Source organism: Carassius auratus, chromosome 25 (assembly GCF_003368295.1).
Source record: "Carassius auratus strain Wakin chromosome 25, ASM336829v1, whole genome shotgun sequence".
NCBI classification, from domain to species: Eukaryota; Metazoa; Chordata; class Actinopteri; order Cypriniformes; family Cyprinidae; genus Carassius; species Carassius auratus.
The window spans coordinates 20154835-20162288 of record NC_039267.1 but is presented as its reverse complement, the minus strand read 5'-3'; the positions used below and the strand labels follow the sequence as shown (position 1 = coordinate 20162288).

Genomic DNA, 7454 nt, shown 5'->3' with positions numbered 1-7454 from the left:
ATAATTCGTGCTGCTGAGACCTGCAAATTATTTCTAGGTTGTAGTATTGTATGAATATTGTCCCACTGATAAAAACAGTGCAAATAGTTCTGTCCCTTTGGATAACAGTGAAGTGGAAATAAATATAGTTAAATTTATGAAATAAAATTAAATAGGATTTTTTGGGAAGGTAAGTCTGGCCAGTTATACAAGCAACACTAGTCAGACGAGTCTGAAGATCTGAGCTGAATTGGGTGAAACATTAAAGTTCTAGTCTGTGTCAATTACTCTCATAATAAATAATAATAATAGTGTTACCTGTATTTTTCGGTATAAGTTACATCAGTCCAAAAATACGTCATGACGAGGAAAAAAACATATATAAATCTCACTGGACTATAAGTCGCATTTATTGAGGACCAAGAGAAAACATTACCGTCTACAGCCGCGAGAGGGCGCTCTGGGGTAGGCTACAGGAGCACTGAGCAGCATAGATCTAATTTTACTATTTTTATTTAGAAATGTAACTATATTCATTTTTACAATTATTTATTAATGTCACACACACACACACACACACACACACACATACCTAGTGCCTTATGACTTAAAAGATGAGAGTGGTAAATGTTACAGACATGGAACTGTTCAGTCTATTGTTGATTTTTATTTCCACTTCACTGTTATCCAAAGGGACAGAACTATTTGCACTGTATTTATCAGTGGGACAATATTCATACAATACTACAACCTAGAAAATAATTTGCAGGTCTCAGCAGCACGAATTATGTGCCCAGCTACATCTGATTCAAATAGTATGCTAATTAACAGTGAGCGGTGGTTTCAGACATTACAGTGCTTCACTCGCACTGACTCTTATTCTGTCTGAAAGAATGAAAAGACAGAGCTGTAGGCTGTCAGATGAAAACCGATCCGATTCGACCAATCAGATGAAAGCAGCGTTTCAGCTCCGCCCACAAGTGAGAATGAAATATTGAAGCCATAAACCGAAATGATCAAAACATACACGGACCAACTGTCTTGTCCATCTTGTCTCACTTGAATCCGCTCCTTGAGATTTGAGTCTCTTACCTTCTGTAAGCCCCTTCTTGTTCACACAATGATTGACGTGGCGCGAGGGCGGGGACACGTGATCGGCTCGGAATGCATTTGTGCACATTGAATTTTGCTACATTCATTGCGGGACACCGAATGAAAATGCAATCGTAAGTGTCTTGACTGTGAGTGTTAATGCATTTAAGAAAAATAACATTTAAATGATCATTTTGCCACAGTTTTTGCTTTAACATGTTAGACATATCTAATCATTTCTGTAATACATTTTCATTTTAATTTTGCAACTTATAAAGCGTTAAAATTAATATTCATTTTACATATTAAAACTGGTGTAGTAAATGGCAAATTGAAATTATGTAATTTAATTTTCATTTTCATTTTGCACCAAACGTTGCACAAATGTATTGGAAAATGTAAATGTAAATACAGAAATGCATTGCCATTTTACATATTGCATTGTCATTTTGCATATTACATCCCAAATTGAATAATGCTACCCATATGCTTCCATACTGTCTCAGTTTTCAGCTCTGGACATGAACAGCGCTAAGGACACTCTTTGCTCCACTTTAACATCTTGCTTGGACAACTTTTGCCCACTGTTGTCTCTCTCTCTCTCTCTCTCTCTCTCTCTCTCACACACACACACACACACACACACACACACACATACACAATATAATATGCTGTTATACTCCATATAGCTTCATATACATGTCAGAAACTAAGCTTTTTTTTTGCACAGGCCTATCTAAAGGGTTAATAGTTCCACCTATTGATCAACTGTATAAATAACCCATTTTACCTCTTCCCAATAGGGAAAACCACAAACAATCAAGAATGCATGATTATATGGTGTCATGGCAATCAAAAAGATGTTGTTCAAATGGAAGTTAATGGGGCAAAAACAGCCACCAACAACAAATGAGGGAGTAAAAAATTTAAATCTACTGCTGCACAAAAACTAAAATGCATCAAAGCCAATGTTGATACTAATCTTTGACTTGCCCAAGACTTTTATAAAAAGTAAAAAAAAAATAATAATCCAGCCACAATTACTTTTATATTGAAAATAAGTCATTTTGTGTGTTTTTCCCCTCAAATCAGTGACATCATTTATGAACTTGGCAATTAAAGAGTTAAAATTTTTGATTTTTTTTTTAAAACAAGTTGAATTTGAAATTGCAAAAAAATATGAATCTGATACATTTTTACAGCAGTTTAATTGAGTGGATGATTTTATCCCGAATAGAACTAAAGGATAGTGGATTTGAACAATGCACAAGGGTTAAGCCAAGATCAGTCTCCTTGGGGCTGTGCGCTGCACGTCAATCTGAGTGAAGGCGTGGTGAAGTCACAAGGTTTCGCTTTTATTCTCTGGTATTGAGAGTTAGGAGTTGTCATCAGAGCCCCTCCCCTCGATATCACGGTATCTCACCCTCTCCGCCATGTTGGCAGGATGCCGGCGGCAAAACATTATTGTTTACGTGTGTTGTTAACTCAGTGGTAGAGGAGGTTATCGCAATTCCGCACTGATTTACCATGCCTGGAAGTCACTGATGCATTTAGAACTGCTCCAGTACCTCACACGATACATATGGAAAACATAGGAACAATGGAATTCATGGAGTTTTTTAGGTTACCAGAATGGACACAGCATCAGTCTGCAGCCTCGTCTGAATCTCATACACCTTACATTCACACTGTTTATGGCTTTATTCTAACCAGGACATATTGCAATCACGCATTTAACTACCCTAGCTAACCCAGAACTGGTTTGTCCACCCCTAACACAAAAAAACTGGCCAAGTCCTGCACCCAGCCACAGCAGAAAGCCTCGTAACTTTCCAAAGACTTGTGGCTTTTAAACTCATGCACTGTGTAGTAACTTACACCAAAAACAAGACAATTCACAAGGTTCATATATGTGCATGGAGATAAATGGTCCAGGTCTCTGTGCCATTCCGCTGCAGGGAGCTCGTATAGGTCGATAATTTGGATGACTGGGAGCTTCTCCAAATCCCGCTGTTTAGCACTTGGCGTGAACTTGTTCCTGTAAGGTCCCTTTTCTTTCGCCTTATCTATTTGCATTGTTATACCTTCGTATTTTTTGCGAATAAAAGGCATTTATTTCAAAACAAGGTTAGTGCCCCATGAACTTTTGGCGGTTATATAAGCATATACTATCGCTTAGTACAGCCGTAGCTGTTTTTAAGTCTTATCATGTATGGTTACGTTTTTATGGCTTATTTCCCAAATGTCAACGCAGAAATTGCATTGAATTTTTACTTCCGGCACCAGCTGTGGGCGGGACTGTGATGCTCTATAGACCAATTCAGAGTCGACGTCACAGTTACCTCACTTGCAGCTGCAATATATGGGTCATTATACGAAAACGTGCCATTTCCCACTTTTAATGTTTGATTTTCAAATTTCTGTTTTGAAAATCTTTAAGCCCCTTTTTGGATTAAGTAGATCCTTACCTCTCAGGAAAATGTGCCGTGCCATCTCAGGCTATCTTATTTTTTTCATTTTTTTCATTTAACTAATTTAAATGTGTGTTTTTGGTCAACCCTGTTACCAACATATTAATTACTTTTTGAAAAGGTTTTAAATACATGTATAGAACAAATCTGATATACTGTGGAAGATATACTCCCCCTTGTTACATTAAGAGTGTTTGTGAATTGAGAATATTGAAAGTTTTATTTTTTTAAGGGGATGAGTGTTCCAAATTACACTCTCCCAGCATCTTCTGTTTTAAGAAAAATGTATGGAAACAAAAAATAAACACCTCAATTAAATTCTGAGTGAATTATTAGCCTCTCTTACTAAACATTTACAATTAATTGATTACATTTTTATTTACATTTTTTAAGTTATATTAGAATATTATACAAGTAACAGGGTTGACACAACTTTACAGGGTTGACAACAGCTACCGTATTGATTATACTGCTTGTCTGAGTTACAGGCCATTTTCAACATTTCTTCAAGATGCTTTGTACAAAAATGTGATTAAAATCCTTTAAAAACCAAAGAAACAGAAAATAATTTATTCTTATATTATGAGACATTATGGAAACTAAAATATAAAATATTCTATTTCTTTTATGTTTTATTAAGATTTACAGAGCTTTTTTTTTTTCCTGAGGGACACAAAATGGCACGTTTTCGTATAATGACCCTCATATATTTGTGCCTTTTGATGTCAAGATCGGAATGCAAATATATTTTTTTTTTCATAGAACACTCTCAGAAAAAAAAGTACAAAACGGTACCTTTAAGGAACAAAAGCTTGTCACTGGGGTGGTACCCTCAAAGGTACATTATTGTACCTTGAGTCAGAGGAGCAAATTTGTACCTTACTTTTTTGTACCTTCTAAGGGCCAATACTGTACCTTTGAGGATCAATAATGTACCTTAGACAAAGGAACAATAAAGTACCTCTGGAAAAAGGTACAATTTTGTCCCATTAAGGTACCACCCCAGTGACAAAGCCATTTTGTACCTTTAGGTGGCAAAAAAGTTCCTTTTTATTCCCTAAGGAGTGAAAGAAAATGAAGGCAAACAACAACAAACTGAATTTTAAGACATTTATTTTAGTCCTTAAATGGAAATTTAATTCACAGATTCAATAATAATTCATCTCACAACCATTCAATGTAACAACCCAAAATAAAATGTAACAATGTTTAGGATGTCATGTCTGATATAAAAACATTAAAAATAATTAATTAAATTTTTTTAAGAAGCATTTCACTGACAAACTGACAACTTACTGCCACTCCAAAAACAAAATGAACAGCGATATCAGAGAATAAATACAATGTAACCATTTATATTTTCCTTCTTTCAATTTCCTGAACATCACTAATAAGAACAGCAATATAGTGCAGAAAAACATGAGTTTTTTATCAAAGACCACCAAAAGTAAAGAGAGTCAAATAACGGATAAACTAAATGACACTTGATGTGTTCTGGATTAAAAAACACAAGCTTTGAGCTCATCCACAACCCTCTACAGCCCTCGCAACACAGCTTAACATAAATGCCCCATACTAACAAACTGTTTATCATTGACACAGTATGTATGTGCTGTAGCCTTCTCTGAATGTACTTCACAGGCTTTTTTTCCACTGCTGAACAAATCAGTTGAATTTGGCTTGCTTCTTAAACGACCCTTCAAAGAGGCATGAAATCATCCTCTCAGTCAATCCAGAGTCCACTGCTTCTCCATCAACATCATTATCTAGACAAAAGAGAAAAGAAAAACAGCAATGTTAACCACCACTTTGGTAACAACATACAACAATTTAAAAAGGCAGACTGTAACGTTAGTGTAAGTCAATGGGGAAAAAGTTCGAGTCTAGTTCGCGCGAATGACGCGAATTGAGCGTTTCGCGCGATACGCGCGTTAAGCGCGAATGGTGCTTTTTGTGCATTTAAGCGTTTGACGCGAATTCGCGTCTGCCGCCCGAGTTGAAAAATTTGAACTTGGGCTTCAATTCAGGAGCCTGCTAGGAGTCACTCATTCAACATGGAGAAACAACTGATGCTGTCAGTGAGCAGTCAACCAGAGCTTCATGACAAAAGTTCATATTTCAGGAATAAAAAGGACCTAACGAGATATATATATATATATATATATATATATATATATATATATATATATATATATATATATATATATAAACATATTAATAGATTAATTGAATAAAGGACAAAGATAAGAAACGTTTCGCTTTACCCCAAACGAATTACATTTTATCTTGAACCACTAGAGACATCAGAGCCAGCGGCAAATGTCAGAAGGTCTATCCGAGCTGAGGCTGCTCTCGGCGGATACATGATGATGGAGCTCCCGCTGATCATGTGGAGCTCATGTCTCCGAGATCGGCGAAACACATTTTTTAAATAGACGCTGTCTTTATAAATAAACCGCATATTTAAAGACTAAATCATACTTTCAAACAGTCACTGGCTATCGATAGTCACATTCCGCCCAAATGGCTTTGCTTTAGCTTTAAAATATTCCAGAACAAGAGACTGTTGGGCGGCAAAAAGTTTTTTTTTTTTTTTTAATCGTTCTCCTCTGACGCAGTCCAGCTAACGTTAGCTCACATAAGTCAGAACAAAAGATTTTTCGGCGGCAAAAACGCTTCTCATCCAACTCTGACGCAGTAGTTTTACAGCTAAGCTATAATGATGTGGAAAAAACGTTTTTGCCGCCCATTAGTCTTTTGTTCTGAAATATTTTAATATTTAACGTTAACGTTATCTTTTCGGCTGCAGAGTTGGATGAGAAGCGTTTTTGCCGCCGAGAAGTTAACGTTAGCTCGATGGTGAACTGTAGCCAATATAGTACTGCTACTTATAATAATAATATTTATTTATGCTATTATTATATAATAATATTTTAACTAACGTTAACTAGTTAACGTTAATAATGGCAATCGTCAACGTGAGTCTAGCTAGCTAATGTTGACTTAGAGTATGAACTTGTCTAGCACTAACATTAACAGTAAAAGTTAACTTCCAACTTTGAATTAAAACCACAAACACTGATTAAAAATTCAAATACTTTACTTTTGAATTTACTTTTCTCCTCTTCAGTGACCTCTATCCCCAAAGTAAATAACTCCGTGATTAAATCCTCCGTTGATAAATGTCGAAGGGCCATCCTCCCACCTTTGATCGACACTGACAGAGACTGACAGTTGGATCACTGTCGATTCACTCATGTATCCTTCCGCGCTGCAATATTTATGCTTCCGCCGAGTCAAACTCTGGTTAGCCTGTAGCTAGATCCTTTCAATAGAACACAACTTAAAGCGTTAACAATTATTTGTCTGTTTTATTCTAATATAAATAGGGTAAATGGTTTGAAAATCAAATTCTTCAATACTGTTTGTGAATATAAATGATTACATAATCCTCATTAACATGATTAAAAATGATTCAAAGGGACACTTCACAAAAAAAAAAAAAAAAAAAAACATTCTGATTTATTTTGCCCATATCTCAAAACTTTACACATTCTGATTTATTTTGCCCATATCTCAAAACTTCACAGTTAATTTAGTTTGACATTATTGAGTTTGATAGTATAGGTTAACTTGTGTTTCTAAATTGAGAGATGACATTTTCAGCATCCACTATTTCCTGCCATTTTATATTTAAACATTAAGGTACAAATATGTAAGGGACAAATATGTACCTTACACCTCGAAAAGCTCACAATGTACAATGGAAGGTGCATAATTGTACCTTAAAGGTGCATAATTGTACCGTAAAGATACATTTTTGTACTTTTAAGGGTACATATGCAAAGTTTGTACCTTAGGGAACAAAAATGGACCTCTATTGTACCTCTTTTTCTAACAGTGAATACTGTC

The 7454-nt window shown here is 35.6% G+C and overlaps 1 long non-coding RNA gene across 1 annotated transcript; it reads right to left on the bottom strand.

The window, feature by feature from the left end:
* Positions 1 to 4638: 4638 nt before the first annotated feature.
* On the bottom strand, positions 4639 to 7045 carry LOC113043846 (uncharacterized). Its single transcript, XR_003275800.1, has 2 exons — positions 6646 to 7045; positions 4639 to 5308 (listed from the first exon to the last, which is right to left on the bottom strand). It is a non-coding gene; the product is annotated as an uncharacterized LOC113043846 (long non-coding RNA).
* Between the last annotated feature and the right edge of the window lie 409 nt (positions 7046 to 7454).